This window comes from Ipomoea triloba, chromosome 15 (assembly GCF_003576645.1).
Source record: "Ipomoea triloba cultivar NCNSP0323 chromosome 15, ASM357664v1".
Lineage (NCBI taxonomy): Eukaryota > Viridiplantae > Streptophyta > Magnoliopsida > Solanales > Convolvulaceae > Ipomoea > Ipomoea triloba.
In genome coordinates, this window is record NC_044930.1 from 18,604,581 (window position 1) to 18,632,443 (window position 27,863).

The 27,863-nt window shown below is 31.8% G+C and overlaps 1 long non-coding RNA gene across 2 annotated transcripts; it reads left to right on the forward strand.

Moving 5' to 3' along the window:
- Positions 1 to 1,389: 1,389 nt before the first annotated feature.
- On the forward strand, positions 1,390 to 4,056 carry LOC116007435. Of its 2 annotated transcripts, XR_004095253.1 has the most exons (4): positions 1,390 to 1,921; positions 2,414 to 2,508; positions 2,595 to 2,654; positions 3,837 to 4,056. It is a non-coding gene; the product is annotated as an uncharacterized LOC116007435 (long non-coding RNA). The 2 variants fall into 2 exon arrangements; XR_004095252.1 differs by having other exon boundaries at positions 2,414 to 2,654.
- Positions 4,057 to 27,863: the final 23,807 nt, after the last annotated feature.

Sequence of the window (27,863 nt, forward strand, 5' to 3'; positions counted from 1 at the left end):
CGAACCTCATCTCAATCAAATTTGACATAATTAAGTTTCTCACTCTATTTTACTCTTATTAAATTAAATAAATTAGTAGCTACAACAAAAAATGATACATATGTATTTATTTAATTTAGAATTATGTGTCTACAATACCTATATTTGAAAAATTATTCATTATCAAAAAATTAAATTAAATAAGAGAAATAATTTCATTAGTTATAGTGTCTTTATTTTCTCTCATGAAAAGATTCTTTACATTCAAATTTATCAATTTATATTCATTACATTGTCCATTATCTTATTTTTACAATATCTTGTAATTAAATATCAAAGTTATAGTACAAAATAATGTTATATATTTATTTACCAAGTATCTTATTAATACTATGAAATTTTTTTTAAATAATTTGAAGCTAATTATATTAACTACTTGGGGATTGGTTGACAAAGAGAGTACTCAAATAATAACCCAACAAATTGAAGTGGAATCACTCTATTTTACTCTAATTGAATTAAATAAATTAGTAATTATACCAAAAAAATTATACATATGCATTTCTTTAATACCATGAAAAAAATAAAAAAGAATACTTTAAAACCAATCATATTAATTACTTGGGGGATTTGTTGACAATGAAAGTACTCAAATAACCTATTATCTAGCAAATTGAAGCAAGAAACTACCTTTTAATATCTTTGTAATACATAATATTTTAAAATTTCAAATTTTTATTAATTTATTTAATCTTTTTTCTTAAACTAGGCATTTCTTTATCCACAATAACTCATTCAACAATAATGGTTCACTACTAGAAAACTACCCTTATAGCGACGGACAAACATTGCGATGAACAAGTTCGTCGCAATAAATGACTTTTTGCGACAAAAATAACGACAAACTTGCGACAAGCATATCGCTCTTGTAAAATATTAGATTTAGAGCTATTGCGACGATATTATGACGATATTGCGACAAATGTACGACGCAATTGAGATGTTGTCGAACAGTCTAACAAAAATGTCTTAGCGGAAAATATGTTTTTGGCAGGAAAACTTACGACATACAATATTCCGTCGTAGTTACTTTGGTGGGAAATTATTTTTCATTGATAGCTTTGCGACATACTAGTTTCGTCGCAATTGTTTCGGCACAAGAATTATTTGATTTAATAAATTTTGTAGATGAGTAATTACGACAAACATTTCAACGAACTTGCGACAAACATAGATAATAATTTTAATATATTTTAATTTCTTTTATTATTAATTATTTATATTTATTCATTTATTTATATATTATGTATGTATGTATATATTTTACCAAAAAAAAAAGAACAAAATAAAACAAATGGCGCCATAACCAAATTTTCGCCCAAAAATTTCACTAAAGTGGCGCCTTTTCCTTAACTCCTCCTACCTCCTCCAGTCCTCACTCCTTCTGAACTCCGAACATACGCCTTCTTCTTCACCACACCATCGCCGCACTCCTCTCTCACACACGCCGCCGCACGACGTCACACTCCTCTCCTCGCCGCTCGCTCGCCGCACGAAGCCGTCCAGATCTGACGCAGTCCAACACCGCAGCTCGCCGCGCCGTCCAGCCAGTCGCGTCGTCGTCGTCCAGCCCTCCAGCCGTGCCGTTGCCGTCGCCGTCGCCGTCTACCTCCTCCAGCCGCGTCCAACAGGTAATATTCATTTTTTTTCGGTTTTTAATTTCATTTAATTTAATAATGCACAATCGCTTTACACCTTGAATATTAATTTTATTTATGTAATGTGAGTTATGTGTGTACAAGGAATACCCCCTATGAGCAAACTACTGAACCATTCTGATGGTTGGGTGACAGTACTATGTAAGAAACTCACAGTTTGGTGGCCATGGGTTAGCCATTCCAGGACCAGTGGATTAAGCAAAGCTGTTAAGAATAAACTCACAGTATGGTGCTCAACTTTCTGGCTATGCATTTATGTGATTTGGATATGTCCATTTGTTTTATTTTTAATTTTACTCTTTGATGCTCATCTTACAAATTGTTAAGCAGTGTTAATTTGGCCTTAAAAACTGATATAAGAAAGGTGAGTTTGACCTTTAAATAGTAAAATGGGAGAGCAATAGTAATATGTAACTGTATCAAAGGCATAGTGTCAGAGGATTTTATATATTGCAGCCATACAGTTTATGGGGACCTAAGTTCCTAACTTACTAACTCTATTTTACAGAGGTGTTTTACAGGGGCTTGAATTGATAATCTAATAGCCAATGGCTTAGCATTTGTCACCATACAAAGTCCATCCCTGAGTTGTGTGTGTATATTAGCTATCTCTTTTCTTGAAGCATTTCTGCATGTTATTATTACAGAATTTTCAGCCACTAGAAATGCAAGCAATCTGATTGAAGCTAATATATTCTTTATTTGAATATTTATAGATGTGGATGATGTGGCAAGGGGATGCCAAGTTAGTACAATTGTGATTGATGAAGCTGCTTGCCATGTGATTTTGCATCCTTCATCTGATTGACTGGTCACTTGGTTGCTTGACTATTTCTCATTGGTTGTTCCTTACACCCTTTTTGTCATTGTCAAAAATTATTCTATCTACATTTGCAGAAGGAAAATCTGTGCAAGAGATGGTTCATGAAGCTCTGCAACATGTTCCTAATACTAGTGGTTAGTTGTATTCTTCTTTTATTTATAAGAATTATTAGTAGTAAAGTGCCTCATCTTGTGAAAACCCATTGCCCTTCCCCTCTCCATGCCTTTGTTGTGGAATTTGAGTATTTTTGTATGCATATTTATTTATTTGGAATCATATTCTTGTTTACTACCAAAACAGATAGTTTTACTAAAATCCATTCTAAATACTAAGTGCTTGATTCCGATATTTAAACCAAATAGCCCCTTAAATGTGTTCATACATAGTTTTCCATTTGGGGTTGTTTAGGATGGTTGCTAGATCCTTTCTGTAGAAAATTTTCCCCCTGAAAGAAGATCATGGGCTCTGCTACTGTCAGGCCCTAGTGAATCTGAGAAACAGAAGGGTTAGGCGTCAAATGTGATTACAAAGAAGCAATGCATGAATTAAAAAAAAAAAAACTAATAGCTTGCAGATTCAAAGCCCAAGAAAAGAGAATAAGATGCATGCCATAACTAATATACATGTATATATTATATATAAAGAATGATGCACATGTTTTCTATGTATGGATTACACACACACACACACACATAATATGTTGGATAAAGTTTATTGCAACCCCACCTAGAAATTCTTTTTAGTAAGCTAGTAAGGTAAGAGTAAGGTACTCATCTAGCTTGACAATATGCCTAGATATCATTGGACTTTTTCTTCCATTTGATTTTTCTCAATGTCTTTTACAAGTACACATTGACTCTGTCTATTTATTAAGTGGGTTGCAAAAGAAGTAATTTGGAATACCATACTGCTAGATAACTGTTAACACATGATTGTGCTTGTGCTAAGATTAGAGGATACAATAGGGAAACGGACATCTTGCTAAGTTGCTAATATAAAGCCTTCTTTTGACTGAATCCAGGGCAGCATGACAAATTTCCATGATCTGCACAGAGAAGGGGAGGGGGATAATTTTAATGCGGGATACTTTGTTATCATGCATAATAGTGATAATACTCTTTGATTCATGTTTCACATTGCATGTGATCTGATAATCATTTAACTGAAGCATTTGGAAGGGTAAAAACTGTCAGGAAAAACAACTCTGTTGAGATTTGTTGGCTTTCTTCTTATACTACTTGTACACTCTTTAATGTTGCTAATGTTCATGCAGTCGTTTTGGTAAATTTGTTGAGATACAATTTAATCCTCTGTAGGTAATGAGTAACATTGTGGAAGCGGCACTTGGATCTTCTTTCGTAGGTAATGAGCAACATTTTGGATTCGCTTGTCTATTGGGATTTATGTTTTGTATTAGTAGGATGTTAGCTACCAACTCTTAAGTTTATAATTTAGATATGCTAATCAACTCCAATTTAGAGGAGGATATTAGTTAGCCACCCCACAATATTAGTGGGTTTTTTTTTTTTTGAGTGATGAAGCCTATTTGTATTAAACTAATTATATATATGATGGATTGAATTTACTATTTTATATTGGGTGATACTTATATTTTGTATGCATAAGATTTTTGACGAACATTGCAGCGAACACTATTATGTAATATACAAATATTATATTATATTTTAATATTAACTACGACAGAATTGACATAATTGCAAGAAATAAAAATATATTTTAAAAATTTGTGGCATACTACGCCTATAAACATATAACAACTAGTGCGACATACGATTTGACGAATGACATTTAAAATAAATAAAATTGCGACATACATTTCGACAAAAAATTAAAAACAACGACGAACAAATTAATACAAAGGACAAACTAATAAGCTTAATTGCGACGAACAAATGTATTATTTGCGACACCTTGCGACAAACTAATGCGACTGATTTTGATTACAAATTGCGACAAAAAGAAAATATATTGCGACAAAAATATGATCGTCGGTGATAATAATTAATTGCGACAAACAGTCGCAATTGAGTAATTGCGATTCAACCTGATGCGACGATCACATTTTGTCGCAAAGTATGTCGCAATTTCTATTTTGCGACGAAACTGTGACTAATAGCGACGGAATTTGTCCGTCACTATAGCCATATTTTTTAGTAGTGGTTGAACTAAATGAACCTCAAGCAGAACACCTAAAGGAAAGTCCATAGCTCTTAATAGGGGTAAAATCCCGGTCTACGTATCCCGGCCTCCCGGTCTGCGTGCCCAATTAGGGGTTGATCACCCTCCGAAACTTCTATCCGATTTGACCAGGCCGGGCAGCCTTGCGCTCTGGGCCACAATTAGGACCTTTGCAGGGGTTCGAACCAGAGACCCCACGCCCACGTACATATCCGCGGGCGCGCTGGACCGACAGAGTGACCGGTGCATGTCTGCCACGCGTCCTACATGCCGTCAGACCGGAGGTGTTGTCGAGGGCACTATAAAAGGTGCATTTAATGCAGGAAGAATGACTTTTGGCTATTTCTTCTAATACAGTAGCTAAAGAGACCGGGAACCTCTGACCCACTGTCGCGTAGCTCGGTCTCCCCTAGGGTATTGTACCTTGTACCCGATTCGATATTAATACAGTATTCTGTTCCGTATTTTGCTGTATCAGCTCTTATATCAAAATCTTATTGCATGACGTTGTCATCTATGCTACCAACAATATCCGAATTGCAAATAACACACTACCAACAAAAAGGAAGAGAACAAATAGTAAAGATGAAGACAATGACAATGTTACTCAAAAGAGAATTAATAACACTTAGAAAAATTCAAATGAAAAGTAGTATTTATTTAGACTATCATTTTTAGACCAAATATTTAGACTATCGATTTTACAAGGTTGTAAACATTTATTTTAGTAATAATTATAATGAATTATTTATATTATCTTGGATTTGAATACTTTGAGTTAGATATTTAAATAAAAAAAATTCGACATTCAATTACCTATGTATAAACTTCTCCTATATAATCTTGCATTGATATACTTTCAAATATTTATTTAAATATAAACATTGGACATTAACCCATACGCGCAATGCGCGTATAAAACTAGTAACATTAATATGACTTCTGGAATTACACCTCAAATGTTGATTGTTGAAGTGGATGAATCTATTCCTCGGAATGTGGGTTCTGGCTTTTATGGAATTGTGGTTCTAAATAATACTAGCGGGTTTGTGTACACTAACAGGGCATTTGGTTGGAAGGAATGAATTATGTGGGAAAGGAATTACAATTCCATAGGAAAAGAAGTGAAAATAAAGTGGAGTAAATTCTAGTGTTTGGTTGGAGGGAATAAAATTACTAGGAATTTCAATTTCAATGTTTGGTATACATGGAATTGAAAGAGAATAAGTAGTATAAAGTCCAAAATGCTCATTGTTATTGTTGTTATTATTATTATTATTATTATTATTATTATTATTAAATGACAAGTATACAAAAAATATAACATATTAAATTCAAATACCACTCATCTACCATATATCTTGAACTAGATATATTGTAATTAATTTTCATGCAAATACTTCATCAAATGTATGTTAAGCTTCGTAAGTTCAACATACATCAAAACTAATCCAAGAACCAAGATGTACATAATGTGCTTTTCAAAGTTTAGGCAACTCAAAATTTGCTTTCAAAATTTCTGCATATAGAGATTTACACAACCCACGCCATTCCATCACTATTTTGAACAATTATACATATATGTTTTGAACAGATCAGCAAACAAACATAAAATTTTGCTTTTCAAAATTTAGATAAATACATTATATACACATCAAATTTAAATATTTAAGAGTTATGAGAAAACAAGATAATACATGGTATTAACTAAAAGAGAAGGTCAGGCATTAATTTTAGGTTAAAAAAGAGAAAGGTAATTTTGTCTCAGGAGTATCTTTTTTTATTCCTAAAATCCATGGAATTGAAATCCCAAGGGGGGCATGGGATTCTAATCCCATGAAAATGAGAGAATTGTAATTCCGCGGAATTGTAATTCCCTCCAACCAAAAGAAGGAATTTAGTTACCTTCAGAATTAGGTGGGATTTACATGGGAATGGAATTTAAATTTTTTTCATGTCCAAATTACAGTGTATAAGGGTAGTTGCAACCTCAAATTTTAGTAACTTTCGTATTTGTTATGTTCACAGAATTTGCTTGGGCTTGAATTGATCAGTTTAGTTCTATGTGAACAGAAATAATTAATACTTTTTCAGGTGCAGAGGCAATGATGGTCTTGGCGAAACTGCTTATCATGATGATAATCAAACTGAGAATGCAATCAGTTTCACGGACTCTGCATCTAATGATATTATATGGTTTCAATGTCGGCATGTAATCAAGGGCTAGGCTTCCAGGACATCAACTTAAGAAGACTAATACACCGTAGCAGCTTTGCAAACTCACATTCTTACACTTGTAAAGAAACTTCTATTGGGGATTGTAGTTCATATTCCTGTCTTGTTGTGTACTTGTACCAATTTTCTGCTCACTTGTTGAATGTTATACACTGAGCTTGTTATATATTTTTTTAAAAGGTAAAGACAAACAGAGTGTTTACTTTGACATTGCAAAAAGTGGGGTTTGCTCTTCTTCAATGACCACATGTTACATGAACATGAACCATGAATGTATAGAGGATGCTGAGGATGTGTTCAAGAAAACTGTGTATAAAGAAGATGTGGCATTCACTGCGCAATTGATGTCAGGCAAATTTCTATGTTTTGCACCTATGCTTAGTTTTACACAATAATTTAATATATGATAGCTACCATTAATTGTTGTACTGATTACAGCTTGTAGATTCAACTTGTTTGGATAAAAGGGAAAATTAACTTTAAAAATCAGAACAAAAACACATGGTACATTGGATGCCGTCATTGTATGAAAAAGGTTACTGTTGCATTGTGATGAAATGATTGCAGTGGAAACACCACGGTTAGTAGCAAATTTTATATACATTTTATTTAGAAGAAGCTAAGTATCAATTGAATCATTAAAAATAAAAACAAAATACAAACAATGCTAATCTAAAAAGCATAATAGGTGTAAAATGGACGTGAAAATTACGTATGGAAGTGGATGCAACTTGTTACATTCATGTTTGGGAAATGTGCTGAACAACTATTACTCTTAACTAGCAAACAAGTTATGCAATTGGAACAACAGGTACTGCTCCTCTTCCAACCACAAATACTCATGTTTTACATTAAATTAACCTATGACTAACTACATATGAATCTTGCAGGGTCAACAACTAAGAATTCAAAATAATGAAATATCAATAACCGCTTACAAGATAAAGAATACATAATACAATTGAGGTCTCAATCCTATACACAGCAAGACAAACACATGGTATCATATGTCATAACATCATTGCACGAATCATTCTCATTGACTACCACCAGTAAACAAGATGCAGTAAAGACAAAAAACTAAACTTCACTAAAGATGGAGAAGATGAAGACAATTCCGACCATCAACAAAAACGCACTAAGAAAAATAATTAATTTAATCTTCACAAATTAGTACTCTTTATCCAACTGTTTTCTTCCTAGACAGTCGGCTTTAGTTAGTGGTTAATTTGTTTTTACTTACTTTAGTTATAATTTAGTTATTTCCAATTTCTTTATCTTTTATTAAAATAACATATTTTAGCATTTTTCTCTCTCATTATTATATGACTACTTTAACCAATTAAGTAACACTAATTTAAAAATACTCATTGGGCATTAGTCTAATCGCGCAACGCGCGTGTCATAACTAGTACTTATAATAAGAGCCAATAATGTTAGACCTCTAACTGGAACTAAAAAAATGTTGGTATAATAGTATGCTATAACATATTGTACTTTGTGTTCTTTTTATTGTGCAACCTCCAATTAAATTCCTAATATATCCAAATCCTTTATAATTTTACCAAATTCTTTCCATTAAATATAACGGAAGTTTAACATTAAATTCTTTAGGCAATTTGTTTCTTTATTGCAGTTTTCAAACAAATTGACAATATTCTATAATACAATTCTTTGTAGATTCCTAACTTAAAATTAGAATATTGAAATCTTAATAGGATTCTATAATACAATTTTGTATAGATTCATAAAACTAAACCATTATTTGCCAAAGACCTTGTGGTCTAGTGGCACCCGGTGTCTTGGTTTGCATTCCCACATGGATGATAGAAATGGGTTCGAGCCTCAATAGAGGTACTTGACATTTTAGGTATGATTGTCAAAATATTATCATGCTAATTCTATTATTTATATTTACTCATAATGATTACAGTTTTTTTTTTAAATTAATGATGGTATACTTATTAATTAGTATAACTTCAATATCGTTATGTAAATATATCTATTGTATAATCTGTTCATCTATACTTGTATCTTTGTATGTTATGTTGTGGTTCTCATTATATTCATCTATAATCTACACAATTTAGTTACTCCTAACCCCCTAATCTATGGTTTTTGAGTTTATGTTGTGGTTCTCATTATATTATTTCATAACATCCTCTATGGACATATTTTCCATGGCACGCACAAGGATATTAGTCATGAAAAATGCAGTAAAGTTAATTGATATTGACACACAAATTGTGGGCTGGAGTTGTACAGTTCATATCATTAAGAAAAATGAACAAAAATAAAGTATAAAGTCATTGTCAAATGGTACATCATCTCAAATGTCATTGTCAAACCAACAAATGGTACATCATCTCAAATGTCATTGTCAAACCTGTCCGGTCGAACTATAATGTACTTAATCACAAATACAATTACACATGGATTTTAAATGATCGAACAGGTGTCCAAACAAGTGACAATGATGACACGCCATTTGCTCCCATGTAAGTGGTTTATTTATTTCTACTTACATTAGTTGCAATGCTATTTACAATTTCGTTATGTTTTATTAAAATATATATAAGCATCGAAACTATTTCTTTGATTTTTATTAATTTAGCATTTTTTTTTCTCTCATTAGTATATGATGAATACTCTAACCATTTAAGGAACACTAATTTAAAAATACGCATTGGGCATTGGTTTAATCGCGCAACGCGTGTGTGATAACTAGTGTATATATATATAACGCACACACCAGATCAGATTTTAATAAAAAAACATAAAATGTGGTGGCATTTTTGTAATTATCACCAACTTTACTATGCAAAGTTGAACTCCAAAATCTGTAATTTTTAGACTTTTTCAGGTTTAGATTTAAAATTTAACTTTTTCATTAATTTTATGAAATCTACGAGGTTTGCATATTTAAGTGTTAAAGTTTGTATAGTGAAATTGATGTTAATTACAAAAATATCACCGTGTTTTTTTTTTTTTTTTTTAAATTTGATCACATTTGTCGAATTTTTATAGATGTAAAGCTGAGAATTGTACTTAGTTTTCTCCTAAAGGTGTATTCTCATGGGATCCTTAGCATATATATATATATATATATACACACACACCAGTGGCTAAGTGTGTGTCGACATTGGCTTCCGTATGTTGTGTTGGTGGTCCGGGAATTAATGGCGCCATAGCTTTCAGAGAAGAAGGTGCTATTTGGCTATCATAGTGGCTGCTACATGTAACATGTTTGCAGCGTCGTGACAAACCTCGGCCGTTCATAGTCTCATGTTGTCTCTCAGCTCTGGCAAATCCCCACAATGTTGGTTGTGGAATAATATTTAGTTTATGATAATGTCAATTAGGTCCCCACAATTCCACTTTCCACGCATGAAGTCTTTTTCTGTGTGATGAATTCGCTCTCTTGCACACTATGCAGCATATGTCTCAACAATTTTCTTGGATTGGTGCAGATAGCTAGTAATCAAAATTCTAGATTTTTACTATCTTTTTTTCTAATCTATACCACTAATTAAAACATGGGTTGTTATGCCATGGACTCGGGTCCACCTTGCAAGGTGGACTCAGATCTATATTCACAATTTTATAACTCTATGTTCATAATTTCATAACCCCATGTTTACAGTTTCATAACTCCATGTTCACAGTTTCATAATTTCATGTTAACAATTTCATAGCTCTACGTTCACAATTTCATAACTCTATATTCACGATTTTATAACTCTATGTTCACAATTTCAAAATTCTATATTTGATAGTACCAAAAATCTATGTTCAACTATATAACACAATTTTTGAATCTATATATCAAAATTGTGAATATTGAATAATGTAATTTTGTATATTGATATTTAAAATTGTGAACATAGAGTTCTAAATGTGTGAACATAGACTCGGGTCAACCTTGCAATGTGGACCTGGGTCCATAACATAATTTGCCTTAAAACATAATGTTGCTTTTGCAACTTCTGGCCCAAACACTTAATAATAATAATAAGGTTTAATAATTTATATTAAAGTTACAGTAAATATACTTTCTTATCTATAATACAATTCTACTTATTAATAATGATCGAAATTACAATATAAATACATTCTTACTTTTGCAACTTCCCACGCAAACACTTATAATAATAATAAGGCTTAATAATTTAGATTAAAATCACAAGACATATATTTTCTTATTTATAATACAATTTTACTTATTAATAATGACTGAAATTACAATATAAATACTTTTCTAAATGTAATACAATTGTACATGAAACATGCATGCAATCTTCAATCTTCCAATTACAGTACATATAATTTCTTATCTGTAATACAATTCTACTTATTAATAATGATTGAAATTACAATACAAATACTTTCTTAACCTTAATACAATTGTACATGAAACATGCAATTTTCAATCTTCACGCGTACTAATTATTTGCGCAGAGAATTATATTATTTGGCAAATAAATCGCTCCATAACCGGTCACATAATCTACTCCATAACTGGCAATCTATAACTCGAAATAATGAAGGTATGGAAGATCTTGGGAAAAAATGGGGAAAAAATTGATTATTAATAATTTAGATTAAAATTACACTGCATATACTTTCCTATACGTTATACAATTGTAGTTATTAAAAATGATTGAAATTATAATATAAATACTTTCCTTTCGCATCTAATTTGGGGCAGAGGATTTAGGGATTTGTTTCGATTTGGTTGTGGGTTTGGTGGCAAATTATTGTGTGGACCATGGTCCACATAGTGTTGTGTGGATCATAACAAAAAGTACATTTTTAATATACTAAATGTACATTATTTATGTATTGAATGTACACTATATAATATAATGTGCATTCAGTACACAAATAATGTGCATCCCTTGAATACAATGTACATTTTTAATATACTAAAAATACATTATCTTTATACTGAATGTACATTATTTGATAGTATGGTCGACACAACTGTGTGGGTCATGGTTCACACAATAATGATTGGGGTTTGGCATTTAAGAATATAGGTGGGTGGGTTATTATTATTATTATTATTATTACTATTATTATAAATTGCAATAGCTGGTAGTGAAGCATTGTACGGTAAATTTGTGGTTTGTTCTCCAAGAACACCTATTAACATGCCTAGGAATCTAGGAATGTTAATACAACTCACATTGAAATTATTTGTAATAACATTTATATTTTATTATATAAAAATTTTGATTTATATGTTGGTTTAGATTATTGATTTACTCCAATTAATGTGTTAATTATTATGTATTTATTTTTTTTATTTCCTAAAAATATTGCAGTTGCTAGCAATTAAAATAATATATATATAATCTAAAAAACTTAATAAGTCTCAATCAAGGTTATATCCTTGATTTATGTCCATCTCTCTATATGCTAATAAATTTGTACATTTTACTTTAAATGTTGTACACTTTAATATTATTAGACAAAATTGTCCTTACTACATTGTTGTTATACAAAATTACCCTTACACCGTTATAGCACCGTTAGTTTTTAACTCCATCATTATTATCATACACCTATATCTATCATATCATTTTCCTATTTCTTAATTATCATTTTAGTAAAATCATTATATAATTAATTTAATGGTTGATTATATTTTAATTAAATTTCTATACATGGTAAATCATATATGTGTGTGTATAAAATACATATATTATATTTGTGTATATAATTAGAATTAAAAATTTTAATTATTTATATTTATTAATGTTTTAATATTGGGCATGAACTTTCGCGCATCGCGCGTACAAATACTAGTTAATATATAAAATTGAATTTGTATTATGACATGCATTCATAGTTGTGTATCTAAAGTACAGGCCATGCTATGAGAATCGTTTAAACATTGATAATTCTTTTAAAATGACCAGTTATTGCAATCAATTGTTGGTTCTCCAGCATTTAATCCAATTAATCCGAGATTGAATGGTGAACAAATTTGTTTTTTGAATATCCTACGCACATTTTCTTCTGTATAAAAATGCAATCATAAATTTTCCTTCCTCAATATAAATAACTGCAGTAGCTGGTATCAAAGCATTGTTCGGTGGGTTTAGGGTTTTCTCTCCATCAACACCTATTAATATACCCAACAATGGTACTACTACTGAAAAATATAATATTACATAATGAAAGTTCGCAGTATGCGTGGGATGGAAAGAAGGTTTGTGAAAGGTGAAACTTCCCGGGATGTCGTTCTCTAAGGATGGCGAATGGGAATTAAATAATGCGCAGTGAAGCACAAGTGTATAAGAGTCGTAGAAAGCTAGGTCTCAAGAGCATTTATCAAAGTAACAAGTAAGGCAACAAGTAATTGTAAAGAAGTAATTAAGTGAATGGAGGGGATTAGGACTAGGTGTTCCTTGATTTGATGCAATAGAATGGCCCTAAGTATAAGAAGTAGTGTAATGCATTGATAATGATTCTTGGAAGAATTGCCAAGCCACTCTCGTGGTCTAATTGGCTTATCAAGTAGTAAAATTCTACTCTCATATCAACCTTACTACTTGAGACATTTCATCGAACACTTAGAGTCCACATCTTCTTCTGAGCTTTACCTCTCGGTGCAAGGTGGAGAATGCAAAAGGATTAGGCTATAATGTAGTCCCAATCTCTTGGAAACAACACACCTCCAAGACCTATTCCATGATGTGGCCATCACCAAACAATAGTCTATACAAAGTTCACTTCTAACAAGAATCAAGTCAATACACCAAGTCACTTCCTAATTGCAATCAAAACATTCTAGCATTCTAACAAGTAAACATAATCCTAATTCCCTAAGAATTTGCTAGACATTGTCACAATTGAATAGATAAGAAGATGAATCAATGGGAGCATTAGAAAGGAAAAGTAATTTGCAATTGAAATGAAAACTTAACTTTGATTATGGAATTGAAGATTGAAATGCAAGTACAAATTGAATTCTTCCTCTAGATCTTCAAGTGATGATGGATTACAATGTAGAAGTGTTTGGGAGAAGGCCTAAAGGGAGAAGACCTAGAGGGAGAAACTAAGGGCCGGAACAAAAGATATGTCAAAACAATATGCTCCAAGCCATTTAAAGTCAAAGATTGCGCCAAAATAACTACATCGGATTTGCTCAAGGGTTCGTGATCACGGTGGTGTTCACGGTGTGAACTCCACCGTGACTTTTCATCATAGTTCGCAGGTTCCATGGGTCACGGTCAAGTTCATGCTGTGACCTTGACCGTGATCACCCACTCTGTGAAGCTACTCTGGTTTATAGGCTATTTTTCAACTTGTAGACGTCTGAACTAGCCTTTATGGTTTTCATGAAAGTTGTAGCCCTTTGAGTAGCCACTTCAATGCCACTTGAATCACTTAATTTGGACACGCATCACTCGAGATATGCTCAAACTACCGAGACGTCGCATGTTAGAGAAAAAAGTGCAAAGCAGAATGGTGTCATACCGGCAGTCATGGCGTGACCACTAGCGTGACCCATGTTCATAATTTAAAAATGCTTATTTCTTCATTTCCTTTGTTCCTTTGGATCCGAAGGTCATGTCATGATACTTCAACTCGCTCTTGTTCACTTTCATGATCTCTCCTGACTCCCGGAACATGTCTTTGTGTCAAGATAACTTCAAAACACATCTATTTGAACTCCAATTTACATGATGCTACAATCATTGCCCCCAAATCACCTAAATAACACACACAAAAAATCAAATAATCACATACTTAGCTTCCAATTATCCTGAAATCATATGAGTTTGATATCAATTGTGCACATAATATATTAAATTATATGTAAATTTTGATTTATTTGTTCTGTTAAATCGTTGCAGTTAATGTTCGTCAAAGTCCATTCAAAGAGAATAATGTGGCCACCAAAGGAACACTATTAAGTGCAATCACAAATGGTATATGTTATATTCAAATTATCTTATTTCTCATCTTGGCTAAAGTAATATTTTAATATGATTTTATTTATTTAGTTATTGGTAAAATTTTGAATACATAGTGTCTTTTGTTCGGATTCCACCAAGATATTCAACTATTATTTATTTATTTCCCTTTTTTTCTATGCAGATAGGATAGTAACTTAGGGGATATCCATAAGGAGATTGTTATAGAATTAAATAACATGCTGGATAGAAATAATGTTTTGGTCAACTCTTTCAGAATGGCAAGAATTGAGATCCAATCTAAGTCATTTACTAAGGTTAAGATGAATTTAATAGGCAAGCAGTGCAAAGATAGAAGGACCTACAATTTACCTACAGCTCAGGAAGGTAGCTTCACTTATTGTCAGGGATCTGGACCCAACAATGGGTGATCAAGACATATTGGTCAAGAGTAGGATAGGGCAGTTGAAGATAATAAATCAATTGAAACCTGCATATATGCTGCTACAGTACCCTTTGTTGTTCCACTATGGCGAAGATAGTTATAACGAAGATATTATATTCTCTAATGCATGGCGCCAACGGCATCCCAGTAGCAGGACAAGAATTAGCCCCAAAGAGTATTTCTCATTTTATATACATGAGAGGGTAAATGGGAAGCATACATTGTTGTATTTTAGGAGGTTATTCAAACAATTCTTGGTTGGTGCATATACAATGATCAAATATGCACGCTTGATCTACATTAGAACTTACCAAAAGGCGTTGTGTTGTGAGCAATTCATTAACAATGAGAGATTTAGACCCCATCGCTCGAGGTAAAAGAATTATCTCCCATCATCATACATAGGTGGAGCTAGGTATATAATTCAAAACTATCAAGATGCAATAGTAATATGGAGGCACATCGGTTATTCACACCTATTCATTACATTCACCTGCAACCGAAAGTGGTCCGAGATTGAATGGTATGTTGGCCAGCGTGGCTTTAAAGCAAATGATAAACCCAACATAGTTTGTCACGTGTTTAAGATGAAGCTCGATGTGATGATTGAACACATCAAAATAGAAAAGCTTTTTGGCGAGATATGTGGAGTTATTTGAAAATGATACATATTCAAATTATTAGCCATCATAAATTCTAATTTCCCCAAATTCTAATTTCCCTTTATACACTTCAATTGTTCATTCTTTTTATTTTCTTTGCAGTTATCTACACAATTAAATTTCAAAAAAAGAGGACTCCCTCATGGGAAAATCTTGATATTTGTCAAAAGAATGAATAGGACAAATTGTGCGGACGAAATTGACGCGCTAATCTCGACTGAAATACCTGACCCAAATGCTGATGCTGAGTACAATGTCGCAGTTAGCGAATTCATGTTGCACGGACCCTGCGGAGAAATCTGAAAAATTTGCCGAGCATGGTAGATGGTAAATGTTCGAAGTATTTTCCAAAAAAAAAAACATATTCCTCATACGATTTTAGATAAAGATGGTTACTCGGTCTACAGAAGGTGTGACAATGGGTACACAATCAATAGGAATGGAATTGAACTTGATAACCGTTACGTCATTGGGCATAATAGACACCTGCTGCTAAAATGTCACGCACATATTAATGTTGAATGGTGCAACCAGTCCAGATCTATTAAATATTTATTCAAATACGTGAACAAAGGGAATGATAGGGTCACGACAGAGTTCATGAGTAGTTCCACGAATGCTCGCAATGGTGATGTGGTCGATGAGATTAACATGTACTACGATTGTTGCTATATATCAGCATGTGAAGCCACGTGGAGACTATTTGGGTACGTGATACATTATCGGACGCCACCTGTGGAGAGGTTAAATTTCCACTTAGAGAACCAACAAAATGTTGTCTATGGTGAAGATCAGCCTCTCGACGATATTGTAGAGAACCAAACGATTAAGTAGAGCTAGTTCAAGACTTGGTTTGAAGCCAACAAAAAAAATACGAAGAGACCCAGTTACTCACTTATGCTGAGTTTCCCAGTAAGATTGTTTGGAGACAAGATTTGTATGAATGGCATCTGAGGCAGAAAAGGCTTCTCTATAAGACGATTGTTCTATGTTCTGCCAGAGTATAGAGAATTATACTATCTTAGATGTCTTTAAATTTGGTACGTGGACCTACTAGCCACGATGATATCCGCACTTTTGCAGGGGTCATTCACAAGTCATTTAAGGATGCGTGTTATGAATATGAATCATTAGATGATTACAAGGAGTACATTGACGGCAATACTGACTCAAGTTACTGGGCAACCGCATATGCTTTGTGAATGTTGTTTACTACGCTACCCACTTCAAGTTCAATCAGTAGGCCAAAGGTGGCTGACAAGTATATTTTTACACTTTAATTTATGTAGGTTTTATAGTATATTTATATTTATTAATTTTTATTTTACTTTATTTTAATATTTTTAGAATAAATATTTGATTAGTTATAATAAATATTTTATAATAATTATTGGGCATGATTAAGGTTTAAATTTTTAGTTTTTAGTTATTGGACCAAATAAGAGTTAGTGTTCTTTAATAAGTCAATTTATTATTAATTTTTTTAATAAATTAGAGCCCAAGTATATAACCTAATGAATCTTACTAAATAAACAAAAGGAATTCAATTGTTTAGTTTGTTTAATTATTTCTCTGCGCAGCTCACGTACGAAAGAAGAAAGAAGACTTTGTCGACTCCAGAAATGACATCAACGATTTGGCGCAAGTTTGAAGGAGTTATGGAGAGAAAACTGCATCAATCAGTAGGGAATGAACGGCAAAGATAATTTCTACCATTTTGGGTTTATTTTTGAGAGGTTCATATTAATTTTCAGATTAATTATTTTCCTTAATTTAAGAGATTTTTGTTGAAGTTAGAAGTGTATAAATAGGGGTGAGTTCCTGTTGTTTGGGAATCAGACTATCTGTTTTATTTTATATTTTTCTACAGTTTACAATTTTTTTCTTTTCCTGTTAAGTTTATGGTTCATGGCCCTGCGAGGCTAATTCTTAAACTTGGTCAAGATTATGTGAACCCCGGTTCTCTATACTGAGAGACAAAATTCTGTTTTAATTTATCTGCAACGAGTATTTAATATTCTTCTGTATTATTTTCTTAATTGGTTGTTTCATTTAATGACTAAGAGGCCTGGTAGTTAATTATTTGATTCAATTCATAGCTAGATTAGAAAGTGATTCTTATAATTGATTTTCTTTTCTAAGTAAGAACTATGATTAATTTTATCACGGCTTAGTGTTAATTTTGTCATAGGAAGCGTATTAATCTAAATTAAACATAATCGCTTGTGTTTATGTTGTTTAGTTTCGTTGGTTTTTCTAGTTTTAATGCTGCTATCAAGTTAAATATAAGCGCTTGTCTTGTGTTATTTGATAGTTAGGGGTAGTTAATACCGCTTGTGTTTGATTACCTATGACTAAGGAAAAACAGGAATGAATTCCACAATGAATGCTCAAATGCAAGTGAAATTGTCTTGTAGTCGATGAACAGTAATTAAGATCCGGTGGTGAATATTTTCTTAGACCAAGTGTTGAAAATTCATTTGATTGCGTTAGTAAACTTTGGCTTGATTATCATCTTTTCTATTCTTATTTATTTAATTATTTATTTTGAACGTTAATTTCACACCAAACCCCCTCTTTAATTTGAACTCATGCATTAAACTAGTTACTCCTCGTGGGATCGACCCTTACTCTCACTACTACGTGTTTAAGGTTCTAATTTGGGAGCCTACGACAGCTCGCCAGTGGCGTGGAATGCCGCTTGGGAATTTCTTGCCGAGGATGCACAATTTCAGAGTCGACATCTCTTGCAGAATCCAAGTATATCAAGTTCCCATCTATTTATTCGAATTTTTTATTCGCTTATCATTATTTATAAATAAACTAATTTCTGGTTTTATTTGTTATTTTTTTCCTTTTAAGAGTTGGTTTTATCGGATTCGGATAAGAAACAGTTCGCTTTGATGGAATTGGAGAAGTTGTTATCTTTGTGGGGGAAGAGCCCAAACGACTTTCCAAAAATGTCAATTCCTGACGAAAGTAGCATGGGTTTGATTGAAAACATGTTGTTAGGCGAATAGTTGGTGTATGACAAGGAATCGTTGAAGACAGTGCATGAATTGTTGAACAATTTACAGACAAACAAAAGAATAACTACAACTCTGTGATGAATGATATAGATTCCAATGAAGGAGGATTACTCTTTGTGTATTGTTACTCATGTGTTGTTAACTCGACCAAACCGTGAGATCATTGAGTGCAAGGACCGGTAAACCCCAATCCAATCCTCTTGTTTTTATTGTTACACTTTTGCTTATTGCCTTAGATTGATGCGTGTTTTCATTATGAATTTTGTTCTCCTTTGTTACCAATTGCCAATGCATCCTTAGTAACCTTGTCCAATTCTTTCCAATTTGCCATCCTTAGAGAACGTGATGCGGCACAACATAATGAAGATCCATTAAGAGTACCAATTGGGCTAATCATAAGGCCCAAGTCCAAGCAATTAAAACAACTCTTCATTGGTTATGTTCAAAGATAGTGGAAATCCAAGTCAAGCCCAATTGCAAAAGATGAAGAAGAACTTGGCAAATTATACTGTGCACCGTGGTGCACATAGCAATGTGCATCACGTACCTAAACGACGTCGTTTTGAGTATTGTAGACTAATCGTCCATTTTTTTTGCACTATATAATATTCGATGTTATAATTTATATAAATGCATATTGATCTAAATATTCTTAAAATATTATAACAAATCCATTTCGTACATGCATCGCATGGTGAAAATACTAGTAATAGTAATAAGGTATTCTTTAAATATATGAACCATAATGTCAATGATAGATATGTTGGAATTGACTAAATGTGATAGGAATTAACAAAAAAAAAAATACTATCTTAATTAACTCAATAAATCATATGACTAAATCGTTAGAAAGCCACAAATTGTAACAAATTACTACTCTATTTCTCACTTATATTAAGGTTCAAGGCGACTCATATATACCATTTCAAACTTACAAAACCACTAGACCGAAATTGGACCACATGTCCATAACCAAAGAAAGATACATAATTCCTATCTATCAAAGTTTGTAATAAGTATAATTAGTTTATGTTTTTGTATATATGGTGAGTTAATCATAAATTACTCTATTTCAATTATAAATTTTTTTAAATTTAAATCAACTAAAATAATGCATTATATGATCCTGATTTTTTTTCTCAAACACTAACACATTTTTGTAGTTGATTGTTTAAAATAATTTATATATCTATAAACTAATCTTCAATCTATAAATGTATAAAGTATAACATGAATGTCTGCATAATCTGTCTTTAGCTAGGCCTTGTGATAACAACAAAAATTAAAGCCACCACCAAAAGTCCAATTAAACTTACACAAAATGACCTAACAACAACGTAGTAGTTTTAGATTGTATACCAGACCCAAAAAAAAATTTTTTTAAATTAAAAAGTAGTGTCAGTCAAAGATGTTTTCCAATTTAACTAAATATCAAATTAAGAAGATAAGTTGATATTTGATAATTGGATATCATATTTATTATATGTTCAACATGTGTTCTTGGCCAACCAACATATCAACACATGGGTTACACTTGTGTGAGACTGTCTCATGGATGCTTATTCGTGAGACGGGTGGGGTCGATATATAAATGTAATACTTATACTAGTAAATGTAATACTAAATCAAGAATACAATATTTGTTACTTAGCTTATAAGAAAAAATATAATACTTTTGAGGACAAATGTAATACTTTTATATTTTGATATAAAAGTTTTACTTTTTTCATCAAAAGTATTATATTTTCCCTTATAAATAATATTTCACTTATAAAGAAAAATATAATACTTTTAATGAAAAATGTAATACTTTTACATCAAAATGTAAAAGTTTTACATTTTTTCTCAAAAGTATTACATTTTCTCATATAAGTAATAAATATTTTATTTATGATTTAGTATTACATTTGCTAGTATAAATATTACATTTTATCTTGACCTGACATATCTCACGGATCCTTGGTCTCACACAAGTTTTTGCCATGAACACGTATTCTCTTTTGAAGGACATGTTCCATCAAAACTAAAAATTAAATTGATAGTTAAACTGCACATCTATTATTTGTTCAATTGCATCTAATTTATTCACTACTACAAAACATAGCTACTACGGAAAATTTTTTTTTACACATACACAACGATTTCTGAAGTACCGTGTAAGTGGCCGCCGTGGTAAATAATTACTTTCTACGGCGGTTCTTAAGAACCTCCGTGTATGTTACCTATATATGGTGGTTAAAAAACTGCCATATAATCATAAACATACACGTCGTATAAATGATTTTGAAAAAATGCATACTTTATACGGCAATTCCAAGTGAAGACCGCCATCTAATGTGTACTTTATATGGCGGTTCTGAATAATAACCATCGTATATAACAAATTTATGCATTACATATATATTTTATAAGGTGGTACCAAATAATAACTGCCGTCTAAAGTGTACTTTATACGGCAGTTCCGAGTAATAACCGCCGTCTATAACAAATTTACGCATTACATATATACTTTATAAGGCGGTTCCGAATAATAACCACCATCTAAAGTGTACTTTATACGGTGGTTTCGAATAATAACCGTCATATCTAACAAATTTACACATTACATATATACTTTATAAGGCGGTTCCGAATAATGACCGCCGTCTAAAGTATTTACTAAAAATTGGTTGAAAAATATGGTTACTAAAAATCATAGGTTTACTAAAGTTCTAAACCAATTAAACCAATTGAAACCGGAAAAATAACAAAAGAAAAATATGAAGAAACAAAAATGCCTTTACTAAAAATAGGAAAATCCATGAGAATGACTAAAAATGTCTAAAAATATATAATAGTATGGAATGTTACGTTAAATGACAAAAATGATAGTCTGGAACTAAATTTGAAATTGCTACTAAAGACAGGGAACCTCTGGTGGAATTAATAAACCTACTAAAAATGAATAAGTATGTATTAGTGGTTGATCATGGTACACAATATAATTTGCAAAATCAACTATTTGTTGCATGTACAATAAGTATGTATTAGTGGTTGATCATGGTCCACAGTATAATTTGCAAAATCAACTATTTGTTGCATGTACATTGGATTTAAGGGAAGGAGAGCCCATATGGAGAGAGATTCCGGGCGCACCGAATGTTTAAAGGTGACCTCCAATCTTTTCCGAATCATTGAAATTGCGACTCATAAGCTATGCGATAATTGTTGGGTTCTAAACTTTTGTTTGCTTTCTTTATCTGTTCTTGCTCTCATTTTCAACTAACACATGATTATGCCAAACATCTGTCCAATCCGTCCCTAAAACTAAATTGTTTACTTTGAATTGCCTTCTTCACTGTCTATCTTCGAAATTACTTTAAAAAAATTTAATTACACTATCCATTCTTTGTTGGACATTTATATAGTATATATGGTTGAATATATGTATTTACTATTTAGACATGTCTACCAAAAAAATAAATAATATTTTAGTGTTGTAGAGTTGAAAATATTATTTATGTTTGCTAGGAAATATATGTTTTGATTGATCAAAAATGCTTTAGAGAAGTAGCTTAAAGAGGTTAGAGAAGTTGTTTAGAGAGGCCAGAGAAATTATTTAGAGAAGTTAAATTTACCTCTCTTGAGTTTACCTCTCTTGAGTTTACTTCTCTTGGGTTTTATTCTTCTTAATTTTATCTCTTTAGGGTTAACATCTTAGATACTTCTTGGTTAACGCCTCGGATTCCCAGAGATTGTAATTATTATATTTAATAATTTAATAATTTTTTGATCAATACACAATAATTTAAATTATTATTATCATTATGAATATAACGATAGTAGGAGTTACAAAAACTCCCAATTAACTCTCTTCATTATTCTAATATTTATGAGAATTGAAGAGAAGATGTCTAAATGATGGCTATAAAAAGAGGATTCCATCAAGTTGCCAACATACGATTTTTGTGTATTCTTGCTCTTGAATAAGTAATTGCAGTACCTACGAGAGAGTTCTCGGGTTTGTTTTACGAGACCATATTGTTCTTTTCCTAACATTCTTGTCTAATCTTCAAGATGAAGCACATCTTTTTTAAAGCCAAGTAGTTAGGACATTTTTTATCGGAACAATATAATATACATAATTCATCACAACCTGTTTAAGTTGGTTAGACATAAACTAAGTATTAAAGTTGAGCAATGCCAAATTTGGATCATATACTTTTATGATATTATTATATCTAATCACAAATAAATAAATCATTTGCCTAACCAGTTTTGAAATCGACACTAAACTAAATACCAAAATACGAGTAACAAATATAAATTTAAGTTTATTATGTATTGAATTTTTAAAAGGTTGACAAACTAAGCATTAGAGTTGAAGAATGCAGCATTTGGATCACAATTATGATACATACCATGATAGCAAATTCGTTACCCCCATTATGGCATGTAAAATACCAAATTAAACACTTGAAGATGATTCAAAACAAGTGTATATATACTCGGGCAAATTATACCGTGCACCACGGTGCACATAGCAATGTGCACCACGTACGTAAACGACGTCGTTTTGAGCATTGTAAACTAACCGTCCGTTTTTTTGGAAATTACGTTTCCCGGTTCGGCCGGTGTCTGTATTTATGTTAATATTCTGTGTATTCCAGGCAATCATTCTGTGTATTCTAGGCAATCATTCTGTGTATTCTAGGCAACCGTTCTGTGTATTTTAGGCAACCGTTTTGTGTATTCATGTTAGTAACACATGTTGTGATGTGTTTGTGCATTCGAATGTTTAGGAGGATGAATTCTGTGTATTTTGTGTCAATATTCTGTGTATTCATGTTATTAACACAGGTTGTGATGTATTTGTGCATTCGAATGTTAGGAGGATGAATTCTGTGTATTTTGTGTCAATATTCTGTGTATTCTGGGCAAACATTCTGTGTATTCTAGGCAAACGTTCTGTGTATTCTAGATAATGATTATGTGTATTATAGATAATGAATTCCCTGGAGTCATTCGCGTCCGCGTCCACTAACATCGAAATGATGTCGTTTTACGTTCGTAGTGCACACTGCTATGTACACCGTGGTGCAGGGTATAATGATTGATATAGTCCAAGTTAGGCCTACAAAAATGGCCTCATTAGAGACCAAAAAGTGAGCCCATTACTCGATGCTTTTTCATCTTTGATTCACAACTTAAATAATTAAATGTGATAATTAGACCTCATCAACACTAATCTACATTCCAAGATGACTGAGATAAAGCCACACATGGGCAAAGCTGGGCTTTATATTTCAAGCCTTTCCCACTTCCCTTTCGCTGGTGAAGCTGAAAGAAAGATCACTTTTTGGTAGAGATTTCACTTGATTTTTTCTCCCGGCCAATTAAGCATACACATTCCAATGTGACCCTTGACCCAACCCCTTTTTGTCCTCTTTTGTGGAAGATGAGAGGTCTTTGTCAATAATTTATACACTTCTTGGAAATTAAGGCATTTAAATGCACCTTCCTTGTACCTCCAATTTCATGATCTTTTACGATTACACGTAACACCGTTTTACCCTTTAAATATGTTAACTAATTTTTTTTTAAAAATATTACAATGATATATGCATCTTACGGAATGAGATTAATCTAATCGAGTTTTAATAAAACTCTTCTCAAATAAATTTAGTAAGGACATTATTGTATACACGCACTATAATTACTCCCATAGCATGGCATTAGTCTAGTGAATGAGATGTCTTATTTAAAACTTGTTTCTTGTGAAAGAATGTGGATTCAATCCTTGGCACGAACATTAAGAGTTTGGGTTTGGGATGGCCGGTTCCTTGTATGCAAAAATTTACATTTTAGGCTCTGTTTGATAGGGCTTATTTAGGAGCTTATAGCTTATTTTAAACTATTAATAAGCTATAAATTCCGTTTGGTAATGTTCTCAAAATAAGCTAGTAACTTAAAATAAGAGCCTATTTTAAAAAGCTAATTTATGTAGCTTTTCAAAAATAAGCTAGTAGCTTTTTAAGTTCTTCCATCTTTATTCTTATTATTTTAAATAAATGATATTCTTTACCCCTCCCAATTAAACCCTTTTGACATTTTCTCTTCAATATGTTTGGTTGTAATTTGAATTTAACATTTGTGTTTGAACATTAATTTTTGTATGAACTAATCTTATTAATTATAAATATTTTGTTTTACTTTATATATTTTCAAATATACATTCTTACTTTATATTTTATTAAAATATATTGATTTTATTATTTTATATTTTAATATATAAATAAACCTATTTCAATTTAAAACTATTTAAATTGAATGAAGATGTTGTTTTTAATCTTTTTACATTTATCAGTTTATCAAAAAGCTAATTTTACCAAACACTTTTAAGCATAACAACTAACTTAACAGCTCTTCATATTTTAACTTCGAGCTTATAGCTTTTCAGTTTTCAGCTACTTTTCAACTTTTAGCTACCTTTTCAGCGAGGTTTGCCAAACATAGCCTTAGTGTTAGTGTTGAATCTTAAAGTTACATTAATACAATTTATCTTCTCACGGTTTGAGGGCGGATTCATGGAGTACCAGGAGAAATTTGGGTTATAAGAAAATAAAATAAAAAGAATTTGACTCGATAACTAATTTAATTATGCACATTAGTCTTGGGTTAGGCCATAATGAAAAACTAACGTAATACTGAGGAAGGGCATGGTGAAGCTGAGAGAGCATGAAGGCGTGAAGGCTACAACACGAGAAGTCAAGAAAAGTCAGTTTTGGGTCCACCATACATTGCCCGATAACGATCGGCTCCTAAGCATCTGCCTGTCGTCTGAACTCTTCTCGAGTGGAACCCACAACCCCTCGGAACTACAAATTTCTCTAGTGGATAGCGCTCATCCAAAACCACAATGATATGAAAGTAAATTTTTATCAAGTATTTTAATTTTATTAAAACTAATAATAATAAAATTTGTGATTCTTGTGGCACCCGATGTCCCGATTTACACTCGCATATAGATGATGGGAGTGGGTTCAAGCCTCAGTGAAGGTAACTGTTGACTCTTTGTGCTTCAGTAAGTTGAGAAAGTAGCTATGAACAGCAATATATATATATATATAATTAAAAAGGAATAAATGGCCTGTTTGATTGGACGTAGTTTGGAGGGAATTGCAATTCATTGAATTCCCAAACTACAGTGTTTGGTTGGAGGGAATTGCAATTCCCTCTAAATGATGAATTGCAATTCATGGGGTACCCCCCATGAATTGCAATTTGTTGTTCTAAATACAATTTTGCCCCTCCTCCCATACCCTTTGTCTTTTTTTTTTCTTTCTTTTTTTTTTTTAATTTGAAAGAATTATTATTATTATTATTATTATTTATTTTTTTGAAAGAATTATTATTATTACTATTTTGAAAGAATTATTATTATAATTATTATTATTATTATTTGAAAGAATTATTATTATTATTATTATTATTATTATTATTATTATTATTGTTATTATTATTACTACTACTACTACTACTCTACTATTACTACAACATCTATCACAACATAAGGGCATTTTAGTTATTCTGTCGCTTCTTACCTTTTAATTCCCTGTACTCCTATTTCTGCATACCAAACACTGTAATTTCAATTCCTACTTTATTCATTGAATTGCAATTCTACCGAATTACAATTCTTTTCCCCCTAATTCCTTCCTCCCAACCAAACGCCCTGTAAAAAGCGGAGTCCAGGTAATATATCACTCTTTTGAAATACATACTTATCTATTTATGCTTTGTTAGGAGTGTATGAAGTTAAAACGTTTAGAAAAATCCCAATAAATTTAAAATTATAACAATGAGTTGAAATAGTTGTGTTTAAAGAACAGTAATTTCACGCATAATGAACCATTAAATTCATCTATAAAAGAGAAGCGTGGGCTCCCTATTTGTAGTAAAATGAGGATGGATAATATCCAAATAACGAAAATCCTCATTTCAACAAAACAATTTAAATATCGTAATGAACATCTTCATTTCAATAAAATAGTAGTTTCACACATAATGAACATCCTCATTTGGTCCTAGATTTATAGATGGCAATCCATTTTAATCCTTTTTTATTAGAACATCCATTTTTGGTCCTAGTATTATTATTGTGACATGACCATTTTTTTTTTCTATCAACAAAACAGTTTAAATATCGTTAAATACAAAAATATTCGGTCTTCAATTATTGATGTTTTCAGAAAAAAAAAATAAGCATAAAAAATATAGTGGTTTAACATACTTTGTATAAAAAAGATTGAAATTTCTTTGTATTTAACGATATTTTAGCGATTTTGTTGATAGAGTATTAAAAATGGTCATGTCACAATAATACTAGGACCAAATGAAGAAGTTCTAATAAAAAATGGCTAAAAGCGAATTATCACCTATAAATCTAGGACAAAAATGGAATTAACTTTCAAAAATAACTACAAAGTTTTATTTTCCTATAAATCAAATGTTTGTGTCATGTTAACGTCACCACCAGCACAAAGGTGACATGTGATCAATTTTTCAAACCTTTTGTTGATAAGAATTAAAACATTTTTATCCTCAAATATAAAATTTTCGAGTAACAGCCAGGTAAGAGAATTTATTTACCTTTCCCAATATAAAAAGTTAAAAGGCAAAAACTTGTGTGAGACCGTCTCACCGTGAGACGGGTCGGGTCGGGTCATGTTAAGATGTAAATGTGATACTTATACTCGCAAATGTCATACTTATATGCCCAAATATAATACTAATCAGGAATAAAATTTTTGTTACTTATGAGGATAAAATGTAATACTTTTAAGGAAAAATACAATACTTTTAC